Source organism: Ipomoea triloba, chromosome 10 (assembly GCF_003576645.1).
Source record: "Ipomoea triloba cultivar NCNSP0323 chromosome 10, ASM357664v1".
NCBI classification, from domain to species: Eukaryota; Viridiplantae; Streptophyta; class Magnoliopsida; order Solanales; family Convolvulaceae; genus Ipomoea; species Ipomoea triloba.
In genome coordinates, this window is record NC_044925.1 from 14,981,084 (window position 1) to 15,005,169 (window position 24,086).

The following is a 24,086-nucleotide window of genomic DNA, read 5'->3' on the forward strand; positions in this document are numbered from 1 at the left end:
GGCAATAACACGCCCTCTAGTTCCTATACCTTATCACTCAATTAATCAACTATTTCAAGAAACATAAATCCTTTCCACACTTAAAAGTGAACATCGTCCTCGATGTTTCCATTAGGAATAGAGGAAAAAGGATTAGGGTCTTAAAAGATTGTGCATTAAAGCATCTTTCCACACTTAAAAAGTGTGCTTTGGCTTCAAATAAATATTCTAAAAATACTATACCCATTATAACAAAATCATGCGACTCATCTTTCGTGAACCAAGGCAAATATGCTCATAAAATTGGAAGAAGAGTTAGAATGATATACCATACGATGCGTCTACAACCTTATCTTCAGCTTGCTGCCCATCTATTTCTTTAAGATTGCCGGCTCATCATCTCCTCACCTTTTGGTATTTGCTTAAAATTTGTGATTATTGGCACGGCCAGACCTGGGAGACTTAGAAAAATTGGATGAAAAGAAAATAATGCACGAAAACTGTCTAGGACCTGTCCACGCGGTCTTACACGCGTGTTGGCCCTCGTGGATCAGCACTGGAAAGCTTCCACGCCTGCCACCACGCGTGTGAGCAGGCGTGGTCAGCAGTGCTGATCACCTTCCTTGTCTCCTGGCTTTTGCCTTCCATGTTTGATCCAGTTTAGCTCATTTGTCATGGCTTAGTACCAAAACCACCTGCATTGTTAGCTCAAGCAAGGCTATTCTAACAAGAAAATTACTAATAAACGAAGAGAAAGAAAAAGTAAACAAGAAATGAAATTCTAAGCTAAGGATAACATTGGGATTGCCTCCCAAGTGCGCCATGGTTTAACGTCTCCTGGCCAGACGTTGTGTGCTCTATCCTTCGAAGCACACAGATTTTGGGACCTTTCCAAGCGTCCCGTGAACTTTTGCATCAAGGTATGCCCCAAGATGTAGGACATCCTTGAATTTGGAAACTAAGGAGAGGAAAATAAAATGCAACAATAAGTAAGCTCGGGGTATTATTTCAGGATGTTCAAAGATAATATACCCCTCTTCTTCTTTCTCCTTATAGGTCCCTACCCCTGCAACCTTTTCCTTAAAGATCTCCCAATGAACACTCTCTCCTCCGTCTATCTCATCTAAAGCATTTTCTCTCCACTCTTGTTCTTTTGGATTGTCAATGGTGACAATCCTTTCCCTTCGTTCCCTTTCTTCTTCTATGATCCCTAATAACTCGATATCATCCTCACTCCCCAAATCATCACAAAACTATAAGGAATCACTCTCCCATGAGCAAAAAGAAGCTTTATCATAGTCATCAAAATTATCATGAAGTACAAGGGAATCATCCTCACAAACATTATAAGAACTTTCGATAAGAGTTAGAGTGAGAGTCTTACCTTGTGTGGGTTTTTCGTCTTCCCACACAATTTCAATGTGATCCTCATCTTCACTCTCAATCTCTCCCATTGTTGAGTGTTCAACTAAAGACTTGAAACTTCTTGGAGCACCGGGGCGTCAAGTTCTGTGGATTCTTTTACACACACCTCTTCATCTTCAATTGTCTTGTCCATTTTGTCACTCTCCTGTTGGTTGGTTTCCATTGTCGGGGGATCTATTGGTAGCATTCTCGTCATAAGCTCTTCCGTCATTGATAGCATCTTAGCCTCAATTTCGTCTAGTGGAAGTCCTTCCTTGCGAAGAGTAAGAAGATTCTTCTTCATTTCGCTCCTAATTTCATCTCTTAATTTGATAGTATCCTCCTTGGCTATTTGGATGAACATTTCTAATTTATCCTTCAAGGTTTGGATTTCGTCATTGACCGGAGGAAGATACTCACAAGGTGGCCTCTCATATGGTATAGGTTGGGTGAAATTTGGCGCAAAAGGTGGTGTTTCACAAAGATATTTGTCATTTTGGTGTGGTGGGGGTGAATAGCTAGGATGAGTGTAAGAATGAGAATACCTATTTCTCTCAGGATTATAATTTGATGGAGGGTTATAATGAGATGGAGGTTTAACAATTGAAGGAATTGTGGCCTGTAATGCCGATTCACAACTAGGATCAATCTCCTTAATGACTTGAATAAGTCGGTTGTTAATACTCTCAGCTATAGAACTAATGGATTCCTCTCCATTTTGGTATGTAGGTTTCTCAATTCTCTCATGGGTAAGCATAGAGGGGGTATCATGAGGATATGGTGCATAATTGGAATAAGGGAAAGTGTTTGGGTAAGGTGGATATGTATATTGTGGTGGTGGGTATTCATAAGGGTTTGGATAATAATGTGGGTAAGGTTCATAAATTTGGGGTGGCATATTTGTTGTGTATGGTCTTCCATGGTATGGGTAACCATGGGAATACGGATAAGCACTCATTGGTAAGCTTCAATTGATTTGATAAAGAAAATTTCCTGCACAAAGCTTAACCAACAACAAATATATTGCAACTAGAAGTAGTTGCAAGTGAGCACAAGATATTCAAGACAATGTAAGCTCACTTCTTCAAGCAAATAACAAAAATAAGAAACTAAAACAAACAAAAAGAAAGCAATTCAAGAACTCTTAAAATCCAACTTCAAAGATGTCAACACTATTCGAAACCGTTTGCCATCCCCGGCAACGACGCCATTTTGAAGGATGTAATTTAGTGGGAGGTGAATGTGAAGTTGGTAAAACGAAGAGTCAAGATTCCCCGAGTGTCGTGTATCTCAAGGATGGCGAATGGGAATCGAATTAGTGTGTTGGCATCTAAGAGGTTGAAGGAAAAGAGTTACAAGATTTGCTAAGGGTTGGATTCATTGGTAAGAAGGTAGAAGGTTGATAGTGGTTGTGATAAAAGAAATGTAAAGACGGAGATCGGGGCCTTAGGCTTCTCTATGTGGTCTATCTTTGTATGGTTTCGTGAGCTAGAGATGTGGAATAGACTAGGGAGTTCATGGCACATCACCAAGTGGCGTCACACTTTGGACTCCCACATCCTCATTCGGTTGGGGCATTTCATCGAACACTTTGTCTACCACTCCTCTCGGATCTTGTCCTTTCGGACTAAGAGCGGAGATGTGGGTGAGTGAGGCTCGTGAGTGGCCGCTATCGCGCACACACTCACTTCCTTTGAGTTTGCTACCTAAGGTGCACACTTAGGCACAAAGCAGTATGAACATCATCCACACAAGATCATCATCCAACAATCACAAAGCTCACATTTAATCTAGCAATTTATATCAAGCATCCACATAGATTAACCTTGGGGCCACCAATCCCCTTTCTACTCTACTCTAACATACTAAAGAAACAAGAAAAAGAAAGGAAATTTCAAAGAAACAAATATTAGATTAAGAATAGGAGATAATAGTTACCACCCTCAAGGAGGGGATCTTTACAACTTTTGTTCTTGAAACTCCAATCTCCTTCCTTGCCCTTGATCTAATCTAACCTAGAAGAAGAGGTATTTCCCCCAAGAGGGGAGAAAATCCCTAAGAGAGACCTAATCTATGCTATTGTATGCTAAAATCTACTGCCTAAGGCTTGGAATAATGATCCATATATAGTGGGAACAAAACAGGGGCAAAATAGACATTTTTCCTGAAGCTGAATTTTAGGGTGTCACAGGGCTCTCGACGCGTCGAGCCCTGAAGACTTTTTTTCGCGATCTTTCCACACGCGTGGTGGAGGGCGTGGGGAGCTACTGGAATGTTTCCACGCCCCTCCACACGCGTGTGAGGCTGCGTGGGAGGCTCCTACTTCATGGTTTCTTCACTTTCTGCTCAGTTTTGGCCTTAAGTCCTCCTTTTGGCTGTAGAATACCTTAAAAACATCTTCCATACTCTCGTTAGTAGTTATTGGTCACATCTGAGTCTAAATGCACGATATTCTTATGAAATGGGTAATAAACTGTACAATTCTAGCCCTTTAATGACCCTTAAAATAGGCTATTCTTGGTGCTTATCAGTCCACATGGTTAACCTTTCCTCCGGACTCGAAGCGTCCACAAACAGATCTGGATATGACATGGTGCATCAATCTGTGAGCCGTTTTTTAAGCTGGTGGCCTTGCTTGTGGAGCTTACAAATTCAATCCTGCTATTTGTCAACTCTCTCCAAAACTCTTGCTTGGTTGGTACTTCAGTCCACCTCAGCGCCTTTTGGTCCTCGGTGAGGTTCTGTGCAACATCTAAATCCAACAACCGGCTTATATCATCAGGACTTAGGAGGAACTAGGTCTGCCCTACGTAGAATGAGATGCATTGTGTAGAGGGCAGATCAATGTTGCCAGGAACTTGCAGGGTCTCCATGACTTGTATCAGCAAATCGGGGTAAATGGGCTCTTTAAAATCTAATAAAATAGCTCGCCACTCAGGTAGGGTGTAACACCCCAAAATTTCGATTCCTGAACTTACTATAAATGGACTTACTATAAATAGAATTTTAGCATATCCTTTATTTCAAGTCCATAATAAAGAAAACCAAAGTATTTTATTTCACAGGTGTTACCGCCACACCTAACCCTACTTGGCTAGATGCAAGGCTAAACCAACTCAAACCATAAAGATAAAACAAAGTTCAGAGTCTTAATTCAAAAATAACATTAGAAATCCCTAATACAAATATTCTAAGCCTTGTAAAGCCTTCGGGATCTCGATCTACCGCACTCTTACCGAAAACATATTAAACATCACCCTGTTACTCATTTAGAGATTTTAAAACATAACAAGAAAGTAAGGGGTTAGCAAAACTTGCTAAGTATGGGACTGCTTGCCCTGAAAGTAAAATATATATATTTTGAAATCATACTTTACCATTTTCAAAGCTTGGCTGCAATGCCATAATTCAGAAAATTCAATAAAAGTTATTAGGTAAAGTAAAAACATTTGGAAGCACAACAACAACATAATGGGATAGGGTCCTTTGGATTCAGGCCCTAGTGAACAGTATACCCAAACTGAACACTTCACAAAATTTCCCATTTACAATGGAAACCGGACTCTAACCTTAAGTGTGCACACCCCCGAATGAGGATTCCAAGCCTCAACGGGAAGTTACCAACCCTAGTAGCCAGGATAAGGTTTCTACTGACTACTCTTGAAATTAGGGTACACAGACCCATCTCAACAGAACACACCATAGTGCCCTAGTATGTTTCTTACGGGCACTTTTCAATTCATAAAATAAATCAACACATTCACAACAATTCTCATAACATCACATAGCTTCCAATTTTGAAAAACTTGCATTTTCTTTAAAATATTCTTTTTGAGTCAAAATAAAATACAAGGTTGAAAAAATCGCTAGGCGCCTTGGGGGCGCCTAGCGCCTAGCCCGCCTAGGCGCCTAGGTTTTTTTTTTTTTTTTTTTTTTTTTTTTTTAAATTTTGAATTTTTTAAAAAAAATTTAAAAAATATTTTAAGTGTTTATAATTGTAAAGTGTTTAATATTGTAAGTCTTTACACTTTAATAGTTAAATAGTTAACACTCATTAAGTTATTAGTTATTATTTATTAATTATTAGTGCATTACTTATTAGTTTAATTTAGTTATTGTGTAGTACTTTTTATTTTATTAAGTTATTAATTATTAGTTATTACTTTTTAGACCATTAGGGTATTAGTTAATACATTATAACATTAATAGTTTAAATGTTTAAGATTTGCAATAAAAAATATATTAAAAAAAAAAAACAGCCTGCCGGCCGCCTAGGCGCGCCGGGCCTAGGAGGAGGCCGATTTCGGCCTTCCTTGACGCGGCCGGGCACCGCCTAGCGCCAAGGCGCCGATTAATCGGCGCCTAGGCGTGATTTTTGCAACCATGATAAAATATTAATTTTGCAAATCAATATTTTAGCAAAAAGTCCTCAACTTAAAGAAATTCAACTTTAGAGATAGCGTACTATGAAAAATCCTTTTGTCACTTTTAAGATAAATTTCTTAAAAGAAAATAACAGCCAATTTTTACCCTTAACATACTAACCCAAATATTATCAAATTAATGAATTTAAACCTTAAATATACAATCCCAATACAAAGTTCAAATCCCTAATATCTATTAATACTTACAATAAATAATTATACATCTACACATACAATACATATATACGGTCCAATCATACATATATACATAACAATAAATCACACAAAATATTTATTTAATATTTATACATATTTACATATACGGCCACACATCCATACATATATACTAACAAAACTATTAATTTATATATTCTCAAAGTACATACGTACATGCATATAATAATAATAATTTTGTATACAATAAGTTAAGAAAATATGTTTATATATACATACTTAAACATACGGCCTATACACATTATATGATATTTTTATATACAACTCAATAAACAATTTTATATAATTATGTCTACAGTTACATATATATACACATACACTAATCTTACAAGTATTATGTACTTAGTCTTATATATTGACACACACACACACACACACACACATATAAGATAATACGTACAAATCCTAACAATTATATATAATGATAATAAATAAATTGTTTATATATATATATATATATATATATATATATATATATATATATATATATATATATATATATAACCGTACTACATACTCATAATAATATAATAAATAAATTTTAATTTTTTTTAGAATGATTTGTAAGACTTTTCCCAATACAATTGATAAGCCTCCGAGATACCCTTAAATCAAGCTCATATTAGGGTGTTTTGTCACGATTATAACATCCTTACATGATGAATTGTGCTCATAAATGCTTGAAAATCACTAACCGTCACACAGAAGCTACTTTTAGCCTGAAGGAGGTGAAATAGGAGCCCCGGGAGCAAATAGGAACAAAAGTTGAGCTTAAAGAGCGAACCAAGCAAGATCGGAGCCCCGGAGGACCCAACAGGATGGTCACACGCGTGTGAGCGTGCGTGGAAATAATCCAGTAGCCTCCCACCGCACACTCACACGCTTGTGAGCAGGCGTGGAGACTGCACTGCGCGAAATTTGATTAGGGTTGCTTTTTCGGAGACTATTTAAACCCCTTTGATAGATTTTCAAGGGAGGTTCCCAAAAATTTAGTTTTCCCTTTCCTTAGTTTTTTCTTTGGAGAACTTTCTCCATTTTCTTAGTTTTTCATTTCTTAGATTAGATCAAACTCCATTGTAGAAGACTACAAAGCTTGGATTGAAGGATTACTTCACTCTAGGTGATCTCTATTTCATTTTTATTATATTTTGTTATCTTATTCTTGGATTGAATTAGCTTTTGTGTTGAATTTCATATCATGAGTGACTAGTTTGATCTAGGGATTTGGATTGTGTCATTGAATGTTGCTAGTGTGTTGATCATATCTCTATATTTTGGATCTAAATGCTTATGTTGTTGGATTATCTATTCTTGTCTATTGATTGTTGTTTTGATGAGATCTTGTTTGGATTTGGCCAATCTAGATGAGAGATTGAGCTCTTGACTCTTTCATGTCTTTGATTAGAGTTAGGATTTGAAGCTTGACACAATCATAGTTCCTATGGACTTCTTAAGAATAGTAGGATAGTATGTAGCTTAAGTGTTTGATAAACTTCATCTTAGAGCTTTGGATGCTTGAAGGCAATCCTTAGTCAAAGAAGCCTTAGTACACAAAGGTGGAAAAGGACTAAGACAACACACTCTTGAATAGCCAACATCCTAGCATTATCTATCCATTACCTTAGTCACACCACAATGCAACATCCATTACATATTTACCAACCTTTTACTCTATTACTTTCTTGCACTCAACCAAACCTTATGAACTCCTTTCACTCACAAACCACCCTTCACCACACTCGAATCCAATGCATGACCCAATCAAGTAAACTTCCGAACAATTGACACACCTCCACGTCCCTCCTTCGAGACCGACACTCGGGGAGTCACTGACTTTCCGTTTTAACATAAATTTCTTTTGACATTTCACCCTATGCACGCAAGTGTTGTCAACAATATATTTTGTATATTGTGGGCCTTAATAATGTGGTGCAAGTGGACTAGGCCCATTAAGTTATAGGTTGGATTAGATATCTATGTTTAGTCCAATCCACCATATGCCTATATAAGCCTGCATTGATGGGATGTAGGACAGACAATATATAGCACCTAAGGACATGGTACTCATACTGCTCAGAAAATAATACCAGGACACAACAATGCATCAACTATGGCTGGAGATCAACACGATCTATGCTTCCACTATTACGAGGTTAGGTTACTCGTAGATTTATTCTATATGGTTTAGACTATATTTATGAACTTATATTTGGTATCAAGAGCCTTTACAATTTCTGTCTGGTTGATTGTTTGCCTAAAACAATATTATGTTTTATATACATTAAGTTTTTGGTATATGCTATGGTTTCAATTAATTTATTATAATTCTTCGAAATATGCATATATCTATTTGATTTTTTGATATAATAATTGCCTATATTTCAAAAGAATTATATTTGGACTGTTGAAAACTATTTTCAGTATTAATAATCACAATTTTAATTTCCTTTGGATTCCGAAATTATGTTTCGTGATTGTCTGGAATCTTACCTATTGTTTGGTTGAGTTGGAGAAATTTTTTTCTCGGATCCATTATCTGCTTTTGGTCTCCCGAGTTGATTTTTTTTTTCTTTCCGGCAACTGCTACGAGGAATCGACAACTATTCATTATAACAAAAATCTGTAGTTTTTCTCTACCGGCGAGTTTTTTTCTTTTTTTTTTTCGGTCATTCGCGTCACGGTTGAGGGCAATGACCTGCTACTGTTCCTCCTAGCTCCGGCAGACGTCGCGAACATGAGACGATGACGAAAACTTTTGGCGTCGCAGCGAGGTGGTCCGGCGAAGGCACGACGCAAAGGAACGTCGACCGCTGCATATCGTGTTGAGATTGATTCGCGTCATGTTGAGGTTGGCGGCGTTGATGTGGGCGTTGCGATGAGGAGAGTCGGCAGAGCAGTGGCAACCTGGATTCCTCGGCGACGTTGCAGCCTCTCCATTCTTTCAGGCGATGTCGCTACCGGTGGCTGATAGACGCCAAAAGTACCTAATTATTAAGAACTAATTAAGTTGATTTCTTGCCAAAACAAAGTCTTGAAGAATGCAATTATGCGTTTTCGTGCTATTTTACTAACAAATTGCAAAAGATTTTGTGTGGAGTGTTTTGAAGGATTCCCACAGGAATGAAGGATGAAATCAACCAAAGAGAGCATAAACCAGTAAAAGGAAGAATCAAGCCACACGGGAGCACACAAAGACCAAACCAGAAACAACAAAAGAGACGAAAACGAAGAAAGCCACGCCCGCGAGCACCACCACGCGTGTGAGAAGGCGTGGACAGGCACCAGAATCCTGCGCGATGTTTTAGTATTTAAGGGACATTTCAGCTAGGAGGAGGGAGTCTTTTGTCAATTTTTCACTTCTCACTTTAGGTTAGGGTTAGAGAGGATTAGGAGAAGGAGGAAGAGCTCCTTGGAGAAGGGAACTTGGATCTCCATAGCCTTGAGATCCTTTGGGTAACTTCTTTCATTAGAACTTGTTTTCTCTTTGGACTTCTCTTACTTTTCCTTTTCCTTAAAGTTATTTGCTTTTTATCTTGATCTTGTAAATATGCTTTTCTATTTGAATGAGATGATGTTGTTAAAGCCTATGAAGGGCTAATCCCTAGGATAGGGGCTACGTAGAATGGAGATTTGGTATTCATGATCTAAATTTGATGAATGAGTTTGATTTCTTTGGGGAATGTTGAAATTGTGTGTATGTCTTGTATGATCTTGTTAGATCGAGGGCCCCGATCTCTTCAAGAGTATAGGATCATCTCTTTGGCAAGATATCGCAAAGAGATGTAGCCCACTACCCACATCTCCCGCTCTCAATCTGAGAAGATGAGATCCGGAGGGAACTTGTAGACAAAGTGTTTGACAAAATTCCCCAACCGACTGAGGATTGGGAGCTTGAGTGTGACGCCACTCAGGACAATGTTCCAAGCTCCTTCGACCATGACTCAATGGAAATCAATGCTCTACTTTATGCCTCGAACCAATCTCCACGATACTCTAGCCCTCATCCGCTTTTATTTACATTTACTTACCTCAAATCGTATCAACCTTTGCACCCTCACTACTTCAATTCCACAATCTCTACATGTTTGACTTTAGTGTTATCCAAACAACTCAAGGTAGGAAAGCCGTATATTCTCCAATTTGCCATCCGCGAGAGACACGACACTCGGGGAGTTCATGACTCTTCGGTTTACCACCCTCCACATTCACTCACACCGTACACACAACATCAAAATGGCGCCGTTGCCGGGGATGGCAAACGGTGAATTTAAAGTTTTACTATCTTGAATCATTTGGATAACTTGCTTATTTCATTTTCTTTTGTTTTGTTTTATTGCTATTTACCCTTTCGCATCCAACTATACACCACTTGCGCTAATCTGTGAAAGGAGTTACCTCTTGTGCTCTGATTCTTTGTCTGGAAATTTGATTGCAGGACCTCTTTGACGCAATCATGGATCCATCTCTACCTGATGATCGAGCTTACCATAGTTATGTGCCATACGGAAGGAATCCTTACTATTCTTCACCACCACAACCACCATATCCACCGCCTCAATACTATCATAATTACCCTTTTCCTTACCCACCATCTTTTCCATACCCAATACCTCCACCACCAATTTATTATCATGAACAAGCTTATGTAACGCAACATTTTCAACCCCAAAGATATCCAACTCATAAGATGCCTCCATATTACCCTCCAACGCACTTTGACGAGCCAAACCATCCAAATTTTAAAAGTTTTGCGAGCAGTGACCCATCCACGCGAGCCACACGCGTGTGTGCCGGCATGGGAGCTCACTGGAACAATTCCACGCCGAGCCACACGCGTGGTGACGACGTGGACGGAGCCGACACATGTGCTTATTCCTCTACTTCCTCAGAACCGCCTCTTTCGCCCGAACACAACCAAACCACCCTCGAGCAACGCTTAAATGATTTTATACGAGAAATGAGGGAGGAGAATGCTAAACTCAAAGAAACTATCACTAAAGAGATGCTGGGAGAAATTCAAGAGCTTCGCCACGAAACACTCTCACCGCTCCAAACGGTTGAGAGCACACTCGCAAAGATTATGGAAATGATCCAAGTCCAGGGAGAAACAGATGTGAACGCTGTAACACTTAGAAGCAGGAGAGCACTTCCAGAAGTTATTCCACCTCCGCCACAATCTGTTCCCACAAAAGAACCAAGGATGGACGATAATGGGACTTCCAATGCCACGCAAGTTGAACGAGCACTCGAAGAAGAATTTAGAAGGGAAGACATACAACCACAACCCTCTCGGAAAGGAAAAGAAATCATGCAAGAGTCACCACCAGTGCCGAAAGCAAAACTTCCATTTCCTCAAAGATTCCGCACTGACATCGACAACGCCAAGTATGATAAGTTCTTACAAATGCTACGCCAACTACACATTGACATGCAATTTATTGACGCACTAGGAGAAATGCCGAGGTATGCCAAATTCCTTAAAGATCTTTTGTCTAACAAAAAGAGATTGGCTGAAACCGCTACTGTTGTGTTAGGAGAAGAGTGTTCTGCTATATTACATAAGGATGTACCCCGGAAGTTAAAAGATCCAGGAAGCTTCACTATACCTTGTAATATAGGGGGCACTACTTTTAATAGAGCCTTGGCAGACCTAGGTGCTAGCATTAATTTGATGCCTTTTGCACTATACTGAAAATTGAATTTAGGAACTCTTAAGCCTACATGCATGTGCATTCAATTAGCTGACCGATCCACCAAATACACTAGGGGTATAGTGGAAGATGTTTTGGTCCGAGTCGATAAATTCATTTTTCCAGTGGACTTTGTGATTTTAGATATGGACCCAGATGTGGAGATCCCTCTCATCTTGGGCAGACCCTTTTTGGCGACAGCTAGAGCTTTGATAGATGTGGGGGAAGGCAAACTCGTTATCCGTGTGGGAGACGAGTCCGCCAGCTTCGACGTAACCAAAATTATGAAATATCCTCTAGATGGGGATGAATGCTTTTTCGTTGACTACGTGCATAATGAAATAGACTATCTATGCGAAGTGCCCAAAGCCAAGAGGCATGATTTTAATTGGGAATGTCCTATAGGGGCTAAGAATTGTAATGAAAATACTTTTGAGCATGATCTTAACACTTTACATATTGCTTTACACCGAGAGGTTGATCGTTTTAATTTAATTGATAATGATTATGCTTCTGAATTCGTTGAAAATATAAACTCTGTTGGTGAAGTCTCGGAGGAAACGGTTGGAAATGATGGGGATGAATTTGATGAATTTGGGGAGGAATTTGATGATGGAAATGAGAAAAGAAAGGAGGACGGTGAGATAATACAGGAAGGAGAGTTAAAACCTTTACATGCCCATCTTGAGTATGCTTACCTAGGATTAGGGAAGGAGTTGCCAGTTGTCATCGCTACAGATCTTTCAGCTATACAAAAAGAGCAACTGATAGCAGTGCTGAAGAAAAACAAGGAAGCAATCGGTTGGAGGATGACTGACTTGAAAGGGATTAATCCGGCCATTTGCACACATAAGATTTTATTGGAAGAAGGATCCAAACCTGTAGCGCAACCACAGCGTCGACTTAACCCAAACACATTCAAAGTCGTGAAAAACGAGGTGATCAAACTTATGGATGTCGGAATGATTTACCTTATTTCGGACAGCACATGGGTCAGCCCGACTCATGTAGTGCCCAAAAAAGGGGGAATCACAGTTACTGAAAATGATAACAAGGAGTTGATTCCCACAAGGAAGATAACTGGATGGAGAGTCTGTATTGATTATAGGAAGCTCAACGAAGCCACTCGTAAAGACCACTTCCCATTTCCCTTTGTAGATCAAATGATTGAGAAAGTAAGCGGGTACGGCTACTATTGTTTCTTGGACGGAATGAGTGGATACTTTCAAATTCCAGTAGCCTTGGAGGATCAAGAGAAAACAACATTCACTTGTCCGTTTGGTACGTTTGCTTACAGGAGAATGCCATTTGGTCGCTGTAACGCCCCTGCTACCTTCATGCGCTGCATGTTGGCTATTTTTGAAGATTTCATTGGTAATTTTATGGAAGTTTTCATGGACGACTTCACAATTTTTGGAGAAACTTTCGAAGAATGCCTTGGAAATCTAGAGAAGGTTTTAGAACGGTGCCAACAGATGAATTTGACATTATCATGGGAGAAATGTTACTACATGGTCACAGAAGGAATTGTGATTGGACACAAAATCTCAAAAAAGGAATTGAGGTTGACAGAGCTAAGACAACAATTATTGAAACCTTGCCACCACCGCACAATGTGACATCCCTGAGGAGTTTCTTAGGACATGTGGGATTCTATAGAAGATTTATAAAAGACTTCTCGAAAATCGCAAGACCATTGACTAAACTGTTGGAGAAAGACGCTGTATTCGAACTAAATGAGGATGCTATGAAAGCATTCCAGAATTTAAAGGATGCCATGGTACATACTCCAATTCTTGTAGGACCAAAATGGGATAAACCTTTTGAGCTAATGTGCGACGCGAGCAATTTTGCAGTTGGAGTTGTGCTAGGGCAGAAAAATGACAAGAAATTTCAGCCTATTGCCTATGCTAGTCGAATGTTGACAAAGCCACAACAAGCCTACACCACGACCGAGAAAGAGTTGTTCGCAATAGTGTTTGCATTAGATAAATTTAGATCATATCTCTTAATGTCAAAGGTCGTCATTCATACTGATCATGCAGCTATCAGATTTCTCATGTCTAACCTTGAAGCAAAGCCAAGACTGATCAGATGGATTTTGCTATTGCAAGAATTCGACGTGACTATCGTGGACCGTAAGGAAATTGAAAACAGTGTAGCAGATCATTTGTCAAGCTTGGAGAATGAAAAAGGACGAGATATGACTGGAGACGTGAACGAGTATTTTCCTGAGGAAAAATTGATGGGTCTCTATCTCACACCTTGGTACGCTGATCTGGCCAACTACCTGGTCGGGGGAGAATTACCAGAGTTCTTGGATACACATGCCAGGAGAAAATTAATAGCAGAATCTCGATTCTATTTCTTGGATGAGCCGTATCTCTTCAAAGTGTGTGCTGATCAAATAATTCGACGTTGTGTAACAGAGGCTGAATGACATGAAATTCTGGGAGAGTGCCACCGAATGGGCCATCACTCGGCAAATAGAACTGCAAGAAGAGTACTTGAAGCAGGATTCTATTGGCCCTCAATATTTCGGGACGCTCAAATTTGCGTAAGAAATTGTGACAGATGTCAACGGACTGGGAACATCACTGGGAAAGATGAGATGCCACAGAATTACATACTGGAATGCAAAATTTTTGATATATGGGGATTAGACTTTTGCAGGACCATTTCCGGATTCCAAAGGTTTCAAATATATCCTTATAGCAGTGGATTACGTATCAAAGTGGGTTGAAGCAGAAGCACTTCGAAACAATGATGCCAGGAGCGTAACAAGATTTCTAAAGAAATTATTCACAAGGTTTGGAGTGCCACGGATTGTGATTAGCGATAGGGGAACACACTTCCGGAATGTGCCCATGCGGAGATTACTTCAAAAGCAAGGCATACAACATCGGGGAGGAGTTCCGTATCACCCTCAGACTACCGGACAAGTTGAGAATGCAAATAGAGATATCAAGGCCATATTGGAAAAGACAGTGGCTCGACATAGAAAGGATTAGATTGACAAGCTTAGCGACGCGCTATGGGCTTTTCGGACTGCTTATAAGACACCGATAGGGACTACTCTATACAGATTGGTATATGGCAAAGCATGTCATCTCCCGGTTGAGATTGAACACAAGGCATATTGGGCCATTAAAAAACTAAATGAAGATCTAACCATAGCAGGACAGGAAAGAATGTTTCAACTAAATGAATTGGAAGAATGGCGTTTGCTTGCCTATGAGACATCCAGATCTTACAAAGAACGATCAAAATTTTACCACGACATGCATATCAGGAAGAACAAAGAATTCACTGAAGGAGATAAGGTGTTGTTATTCAATTTCAGACTGCGACTATTTCTTGGAAAGCTTAAATCGCGATGGACGGGGCCATTTATTGTTACAAAGGTTTTTCCTTATGGAACGTTAGAGATCATGCATCCCGAGAAAGGAACCTTCAAAGTAAACGGTCACCAAGTCAAGAAATACTATGGGATGGAAAATGCGCAGGGGATAGTCCAGTGTTGCAGGCTAGTACCCTGGGATGTTGAGTGACAAGATCCTCATATCATTCTCGTCGGGCTAAAGACGTTAAACGTAGCGCTGATCGGGAGGCAACCCGATATTTACTTTGCTTGGTTATTATCTTTACCTTATTTTATCAAATAACCCTCCAAGTTGAGATTCTCTATTTTGTAGATTCTATAATTCCATGCAGATCTCGTTGCAAGAACATGAGAGTCATCTATTCAAGAATTTGTGGGCAACATGACGGGGGATGCTTACTAGGTCATTTGCCTCTTATCCCTTGTCTATTTATTATGTGAACCTCATGTTTTCATTTTAAAGTGTGGAAAAATGCATGTTTTGTTGTTTCTTTGTTTCATTATATTCTAAGTCAACATCGAGGACGATATTTGGTCTAAAGTGTGGAAAGAGCTGTGCTTAGATTGAAAATATTTCTTAAACAAAGCTCTATCTCATTTGTTTGAAAGATAATCAAGCCACAAGTATGTGTTGTTATTCATTCTATCTTTGGAGAATGCTAAATCTGTGCCAAAAAGTTTCCTCTTTGAATAACCTTGGAAGTACCCCTATCTTGACCTTTAAAATTTGAAAAATTTGCATGCTTGTGTGGTATTCGCCTCTTATTTTGTAAAGACCTTAGTTAAGGATCTCTCGAAGTGGGAGTGTGCAACCCCTAATTTCAGAAAGATAAGTTAAGCGAAGCCCGGAATTGAATAATCATAGAATAGAACATGGGGCAAAAGGAGAGCTTTCTGTTGAGCATTGAGTGAAATATCCCTTATCCCAAAATAAAAGGCATGAGGGGTTGTTCGGAGAAAAGAGTAGAAAAGGCAAAAAGGTCAATCCCCGAGATAAGATACGAGGAAAGCCATCTCGCTAGGTGGTGAGCAACCATAGTCTTCAAAATACATAAATGTTATATCTGGAGTCGGTTGCTCACAATAAAATGACCCTAGGAGATGAGAAAATTGAGATGAGGAAAGCCGCTTCGCTAGGGTTCAAACACCCATTGCACTGTCTTCGAAAAAGCATGGAGCTCCATGTGAAGTCGGGTCGCTTGATGATGTTACCCTAGGAAGTGAGAAGAATGAGTTACCGCCTAAGCCACTAGCGGAGAGGGCCCCATGGATCTATTTTCACTTACTCTTATGTTGGGCTTTGGCGATAAGGGAGGCCGATTGATTAGGTTTTGTACATCGTTCCCACTAGGGGGATCAGCTTAAGGCCTTCGCACAATAAGAGGTGAATGAAATTTTGGATTGCATGCTTGATATTGTGAAAACTAATTAAATGTCCAATTGGTGAACAACAGGGGTTTTGCTTTGTTTGAATATTCCTAGCAGTGTATGGCACATTTTTATCATTCCTTGAAGATATTGTGAAGGATTTCACATATCCTGGTAGATTGTGTTTTGAATGAATGCTTATCATTGAGCATATCTTTAGCTTAGATACTTTTGGCATCCAAATGAGAAGGCTTTGAATGTATAATTTGCTCGTGGACGAGCAATCTAAAGTGTGAAAACTTTGATAGACGCCAAAAGTACCTAATTATCTAGAACTAATTAAGTTGATTTCTTGCCAAAACAAAGTCTTGAAGAATGCAATTATGCGTTTTTGTGCTATTTTACTAATAAATTGCAAAAGAGTTTTGTGTGCAGTGTTTTGAAGGATTCCCACAGGAATGAAGGCTGAAATCAACCAAAGAGAGCATAAACCAGTAAAAGGAAGAATCAAGCCACATGGGAGCACACAAAGACCAAACCGGAAACAACAAAAGAGACGAAAACGAAGAAACCCACGCCCACGAGCACCACCACGTGTGTGAGCTGGCGTGGAATTATTCCAGTAACCGTCCACGCCAGTCCACACGCGTGTGAGCAGGCGTGGACAGGCACCAGAATCCTGCGCGATGTTTTAGTATTTAAGGGACATTTCAGCTAGGAGGAGGGAGTCTTTTGTCAATTTTTCACTTCTCACTTTAGGTTAGGGTTAGAGAGGATTAGGAGAAGGAGGAAGAGCTCCTTGGAGAAGGGAACTTGGATCTCCATAGCCTTGAGATCCTTTGGGTAACTTCTTTCATTAGAACTTGTTTTCTCTTTGGACTTCTCTTACTTTTCCTTTTCCTTAAAGTTATTTGCTTTTTATCTTGATCTTGTAAATATGCTTTTCTATTTGAATGAGATGATGTTGTTAAAGCCTATGAAGGGCTAATCCCTAGGATAGGGGCTAGGTAGAATGGAGATTTGGTATTCATGATCTAAATTTGATGAATGAGTTTGATTTCTTTGAGGAATGTTGAAATTGTGTGTATGTCTTGTATGATCTTGTTAGATCGAGGGCCCCGATCTCTTCAAGAGTATAGGATCATCTCTTTGGCGAGATATCACAAAGAGATGTAGCCCACTACCCACATCTCCCGCTCTCAATCTGAGAAGATGAGATCCGGAGGGAATTTGTAGACAAAGTGTTTGACAAAATTCCCCAACCGACTAAGGATTGGGAGCTTGAGTGTGACGCCACTCAGGACAATGTTCTAAGCTCCTTTGACCATGACTCAATGGAAATCAATGCTCTACTTTACGCCTCGAACCAATCTCCACGATACTCTAGCCCCCATCCGCTTTTATTTACATTTACTTACCTCAAATCGTATCAACCTTTGCACCCTCACTACTTCAATTCCACAATCTCTACATGTTCGACTTTAGTGTTATCCAAATAACTCAAGGTAGGAAAGCCGTATATTCTCCAATTTGTCATCCGTGAGAGACACGACACTCGGGGAGTTCATGACTCTTCGTTTTACCACCCTCCACATTCACTCACACCGTACACACAACATCAGTGGCGAACCTTGCTGTGCTCGAGGCTAGGCTCCAGGCGACGTCCGGCTTCCGCTTCTTCATCGACGGCGACATGCAGCGAGGTGGCGCGACGGAGGCGGGCTGGCTTCTGCTTCGGCCTGCTGCTCCTACTTCTACGCAATCAAGTCGAGGAGTCCGGCGTGCGTTTGAAGGTAATTTGAGATAAAGGAGGAAAGTTTTGTCATGCAATTAAGATTTGGTTATGGAATTATCTTTTATTTACCATATATTAATATTTGCCATATTTCTTAATTATATATTAATTTTGGTAAATGGTGATTATTTAGTTTATTATTGTCATATTAATATTACCTTAATTACATATTAATTTTGGTAAATGGTGATTATTTAGTTTATTATTGCCATATTCACATTACCTTAATCAATTTGTATATCATTTTTTTTTTGCAAATGGTAAATATATAGTAATATTATACATATTAATTTTGGTAAATGGTAATTATTTGGTTTAATATTGCCATATTAATATTACCTTAATTAATATTGTATATTATTTTGGCAATGGTAAATGTATGTCAATTACTTGTTTTGAAATATTAATGTCCTTTAGTTTTTTTTTCCTTCATTGTGGTATTAAGTTCATAATTAAATTATTATTCAATTTTGAACAGATTATTAAGTTTTAATTTGTTTGAATTTTAATTTTAATATTGAATATTCGGTTTAAATTGTATTAAGTGTTACAATTTAAATATTTAATTGTGGAGTTTGAGTTCGTAATATGCATAATAATCTGAGCATGCTATATATATGTTTTTTTTTATTGCACTAATTATATTATTTGATTGTTATAATTATGCCTTTAGAAAAGCATGTTCATTAAGATTGAATTTAGAGCCTTTTTAGGACTGAATTAATTGCTTATTATGCATGATTTAGTACCTTTTAGGTGATTTTAGTGCCTTTAAGAATAGATTATGTATATTCTTACTCTTTTAGTCAATACTCCACTTCTTTTGGTGTATTTCAAAGCACATAAAGTACATAAAACTCTTCATAGTACTACCCTATTTAAAGCCTTATCCTTAGGTCAATCTACATTTATATATATCAACCAAACGATTTTACTTCAAATATGAGAACACATGATTTAGGGAAGTTTCTTGGGGAGGAATACTAGTTCCCTGGCCCTGGCTTTCACGCCTTGCTGGCTCAAACCGCCATATTGCTACTAGTCCCCTTGCGACGCTACTCTTACTAAGGAGTTGGTTTTTAATGGAGCCTTAGCACCAACCAACTTTCCTAGGAGTATACCTAAGGATTGTCTATCATGTTTTGGTTTAATTTGTTTGATTAGGCTTTAAATACCCTTGCCATTGTGATTATGTTCAGTTTTGGTCAATTAAAGAGTAGCTACAACATCTTTAATTTACTGAAATTTCATATTAAGGATTAATCACATAAAGTTTAGGCAAGAAACCTTGTAGTTAACTCTGTGTTATATAATGAAATTTAGCCCACAGGCAATTTTGTTATATTTAAAGGGTTAGTTAGGATAAAATACTAAACTATGATCATAATTTGCCCACTACGATTATGCATCGACATATACCTTGGTAGTTTTGTCATTAAGGGTGGATAAACCTTACCCAAATCGTACCCATTCCGTTTCGACCATTCAATTTTGGTAATATTATGTACTTTAGTTACCCTCTCTCTCTATTTTGTGTCTTAAAAATCCTCACCAAGCCTTAAGTTAACCGCTAATTTGGACTAGTCACATATGTTATCTTTACAAATATGGAAACATTAAGAAGGTGTATTACCATAATTTGGTTGTTCTTGTTAAATATTAATGGTGGTTATAATGTTGATTATTACCATCAAATATTTTAATTATTGAAACCATTAATATTAATATGGTATTCAGTTATAAATTCTGAATTTTTTCCAATTCAGTTTATGTGACAATGTTCCAATCAAGAAAATATTCTTGGCATTTTTCAGACTTTAAATTTTATTAAGTTTCAAAATTATATCCGAGAATGTTTCTACAGTTAGTGGTTTTAACTATTGTTTTTCTATATTTAGTCTCCTATTTAATGTGATAATATTATTATGGCTATTGCTTTTTGGATTATTTGTAATTTGCCATTAATGATAATAATATTATTAATTGGGTTATGGAGAATCAATTTAGTAATTTTGGAAAAACATATTTGCTAAGGCAACTGGCTATTGCCACTAATTGCATAATTCTTTAAATTCTTTGAATTATGATTTTAGTTCGTTACGCCCATATTTGGTTAAGTATAAATAATGAATATTTAGTGTACATTCGTACTTTATAGTTGGTTCATACTCTTTATATTGTTTCATGAATTTGATCAGATTAAGTGCATAATATTAGGATTAATTATGCAATTAGGATTTGTGAGATTTTGATTTACAAATAACAATATATATTTTTGGTTAGATATCGTTGGAATTTGTAAATTCGGTCTATTTTTCATAAATTTGATCTTTATGTTTTTAAAACATTTTAATGGGCTTCAAGTTTGAAATTTCAAAGTATATATTTATTACTTTACTATTCAAAAATTTAGGTATTTTGGTTTGGACTCATTAGAGTTTGAATATTAAGTTTATACTTTGGAAGCTCATATTAAAAAAAAAATTGTCTTAAGTTATGCAATTTGTTTAGAATATATGAGTTAAATGCCTAATTTTATGCATATTAATTTGTCCAACGCATAATATTTTGTTATGCAAAATATTTTTTTTATTATGACTTTAGCAATGCATAAATTTAGGATGGAATTATATTGGTTTCTAATTAAGTTGGACTTATGCATAAACTTTAGTTACGGTAGTGCCTGAATTTAAGCACATTTGGTCCATTGATTTAGTTCACCCATTTAAGCTTTAATCATAGGTGACCCATGCAATTTTGGTGTATACCCTACAATTTTAGGTTTATACCCCCAAACGAATACTCCCATCTTGCCATAGTTCAAAGATCCATTGTTGTTGTCAATCATTCCAGCCTTGACTTTTTCTAGCTCGTTATCTTCTGACTGCTTCTGCTTGATCTCCTCAAAGATTGAAGGTATTATAACCATGTTATAAAGATCAATTTCTGCTTCTACTTCCCCTTCAATCCGAACTTCAAGGTTAAGTCTCCTGAAATCTTCACATAATTCCTCGGGAAGAACCCATGTTGCGTTTATAGAATGTTCCGATTTCATGCTCAGTGCTAGGGGTGTAAATGAGTCGAGTGGCTGGTGAGCTGCTCACGAGCCGCTTGGTCAAAGCTCGGCTCAAGCTCGGTCAAATTTGAGTTCGAGCCGAGCTCGAGCTCTAATGTCTTAGGCTCGTGGCTCGACGAGCCGCTCGCGAGCGATATATATATATATATATTTAATATTATAGTTTATTTTTAATTGAAACATGAATTTAAAATCAAATAGGTTAAATTCGAGTTTAAAATCGGACTCGAACTTGAGTTCAAGCATGAATTCGAGCTCAAATTCGAGCTCGAACAATCGAGCTACTCGAGCCGAACTCGAGCAGCTCGAAAATTGCCGAGCTCGAGCTTGAGCATCAATTTTCAAGCTCGATCGAGCTCGAGCTCGAACTCGAGCCAAGCCTTCCTTAACGAGCTCGAGCTCAAGCCACCCTAGGTTCGAGCTCGGCTCGGCTTGTTTACACCCCTACTCAGTGCGTCTGCAACCACGTTCGCTTTCCCTTCATGGTATTGAATAACTAAGTATGAGCTCTAACCATCTTCTCTGTCTCATGTTCAATTCCTTCTACGTGAAGATATACTTCAAACTTTTATGATCGGTGAATATCTTACATTGCACACCGTATAGATAATGGCGCCAAATCTTCAAAGCGAAGACTACTGCGGCCAATTCTAAGTCGTGAGTAGGATAGTTCACCTCATGAGTCCTTAATTGTCTTGATGCGTAAGCAACGACCTTTCTATTCTACATTAGCACATAGCCCAACCCTTTCTTCGAGGCATCACTGTAGATTTCAAACCCTTCTGTTCCGGACGGCAGAGTCAACACCGGTACAGTTGTTAGCCTTTTCTTCAGCTTCTGAAAAGCTTCTTCACAGCCCGCATCCCACACAAACTTGGTTGTTTTCTTCATTAGGTTTGTCATCGGTCTTGCAATCTTGGAGAAATGTTTCACAAATCTCCTATAGTAACCGGCCAATTCCAAAAAGCTTCGAACTTCAATTACTGAAGTCGGTGCTCGCCAATCCATTATTGCTTGAATCTTCGAAGGATCAACAACCACTCCTTCCTTGGTGATTACATGCCCTAAAAATGCAATCTTATCCTGCCAAAACTCACACTTGGATAATTTCGCATAAAACTTATTTTCCCTTAATGTTTGCAAAACCACTCTCAAATGTTCTTCATGATCTTCAGGGGTACTTGAGTAGATTAAAATGTCGTCGATGAAGACAACCAAAAACTGATCCAAATACGGTCGAAAAACACGGTTCATGAGATCCATGAATACCGCTGGTGCATTAGTCAACCCAAACGACATCACCGTGAACTCATAATGTCCGTATCTTGTCTTAAAAGCAATCTTAGGTATATCTTTCTTAGCTACCTTCAACTGATGATATCCAGACCTTAGGTCGATCTTCGAGAAGGTTCCAGCTCCTTTTAGTTGATCAAACAAATCATCGATTCTAGGCAAAGGGTACCTGTTCTTCACCGTCACTTGGTTAAGCTCCCAGTAGTCAATGCAAAGCCTTAAACTACCATCTTTCTTCTTAACGAATAGCACTGGTGCGCCCCACGGAGAAACACTCGGTCAGATGTAACCCTTATCCAGCAACTCTTGCAGCTGCTCTTTCAATTCTTGCATCTCCTTTGGTGCCATCCTGTAAGGCGTCTTTGAGATTGGTGCAATTCCAAACACTAAGTCGATAGCAAATTCTATCTCCCCTTTTGGTGGTATGCCGAGTATCTCTTCTGGAAAGATGTCAGGAAAATCTCTCACCATCGCTATTTGATCAAGTGTTTCCTCCATCGAGTCAAGATCTCGAACCATGCACAAGTAGGCTTCGTGATTATTCATCACATACTTCTTAACCTTCATCATAGACACCAACTTGATTCCAAGTTTAGTAATGATTCCTCGGTAGATCACCCTATCACCTTCAGCACTCCTTAAGGTAACTTGATGCTTATCACAGATGATTTTGGCCTTGTAAGCACTTAGCTAGTCCATCCCCAATACTACATCGAGGTCTTTCAACTCGAACTCAATCAAGTTGCCAGGAAAGCTCACTCCGTTGATATCTATTGGCACGTCCTTATGTACGTATTTACAAGCCACTACACTACCGGTAGGGGTTTTAACAGTTATTTTTACTTCTGAGGTCGGCGCTACTCCTATTTTCTTTATAAAGGCAGTTGATACAAAAGAGTTCGTAGCTCCATAATCAAATAAAACTAAGGCAGGTACAAAGTGTACAAAGAAGGTACCCGTGACCACGTCACTGGCCTCCGCCTGGACCTTGTTCATGACGTAAATACGTCCTTGTCCACCATTTACTCCATTGCCATTATGAGCCTTGTTGTTCCCGCCATTCTTGTTACCATTATGGTTGTTGCCTTGAATTCCTCCTCCAGCATTCTTCCCACTGTTTCCTCTGTTCTTGTTCTGGTTCTGACCAGAAGCGTTCCTGTAACACCCCCAAATTCACATCCCGATGCTTACTTAAAAATAGCCTTACTATAAAAGGAAATATTAGTACTTATTAAATTCATAATAATCAAAATCCACAATAACATTATTCAAGGGTGTTACCGCCATACCTAATCCTACTTGATTCGATGCAAGGCTAGTCTCAAACAAATCCCAAATTAAAAATAACATCAAGTTCTCATAATCCTCAAAATATTAATATAAAATCCTTAAATAATCTTCATTATATAATCCTTTATTTTGCTAAATCCCCGAGCTAACA

The 24,086-nt window shown here is 38.5% G+C and overlaps 1 pseudogene; it reads left to right on the forward strand.

Moving 5' to 3' along the window:
* LOC116033184 overlaps positions 1-14,742 on the forward strand; it is a 104,139-nt pseudogene extending 89,397 nt beyond the window's left edge.
* The last annotated feature ends 9,344 nt before the right edge of the window (positions 14,743-24,086 follow it).